The 706-nt window shown below is 39.9% G+C and overlaps 1 non-coding gene across 1 annotated transcript; it reads right to left on the bottom strand.

Moving 5' to 3' along the window:
* Positions 1–298: 298 nt before the first annotated feature.
* Positions 299–402, bottom strand: LOC127743707 (small nucleolar RNA R71). The gene has a single exon (XR_008005091.1). It is a non-coding gene; the product is annotated as a small nucleolar RNA R71 (small nucleolar RNA).
* Positions 403–706: the final 304 nt, after the last annotated feature.

Below are 706 nucleotides of genomic sequence, written 5' to 3'. Positions count from 1 at the left end.
TGGAGCAAACAATTTTGAGCTGAAACCTCAATTAGTTGCTTTAATGCAACAGAACTGCAAGTTTCATGGACTTCCATCTGAAGATCCTTACTAGTTTTTAACTGAGTTCTTGTAGATTTGTGAGATTATTAAGACGAATGGAGTAGATCCTGAAGTCTACAGACTTATGCTTTTCCCTTTTGCTGTAAGAGACAGAGCTAGAACATGGTTGGACTCACAACCTAAAGATAGCCTGGACTCCTGGGATAAGCTGGTCACGGCCTTCCTGGATAAATTATTTCCTCCTCAAAAGCTGAGCAAGCTTAGAGTGGATGTCCAGACCTTCAAGCAAAAAGATGGTGAATCCCTCTATGAAGCTTGGGAAAGATACAAGCAGATGACCAAAAAGTGTCCTTCTGACATGTTTTCAGAATGGACCATATTAGATATATTCTATTATGGTCTATTTGAGTTTTCCAAAATGTCATTGGACCATTCCGCAGGTGGATCTATTCACCTAAAGAAAACACCTGAAGAGGCTCAAGAACTTATTGACATGGTTGCAAATAACCAATTCATGTACACTTCTGAGAGGAATTCCGTGAATAGTGGGACACCTCAGAGGAAGGGAATTCTTGAAATTGATACTCGGAATGCCATATTGGCTTAGAACAAAGTGTTGACTCAGTAAGTCAACATGATCTCTCAAAGTCTGAATGGATGGCAA

The sequence above is a fragment of the Arachis duranensis genome, chromosome 10, assembly GCF_000817695.3.
Source record: "Arachis duranensis cultivar V14167 chromosome 10, aradu.V14167.gnm2.J7QH, whole genome shotgun sequence".
Lineage (NCBI taxonomy): Eukaryota > Viridiplantae > Streptophyta > Magnoliopsida > Fabales > Fabaceae > Arachis > Arachis duranensis.
This window is presented reverse-complemented; position numbering and strand designations above follow the sequence as displayed.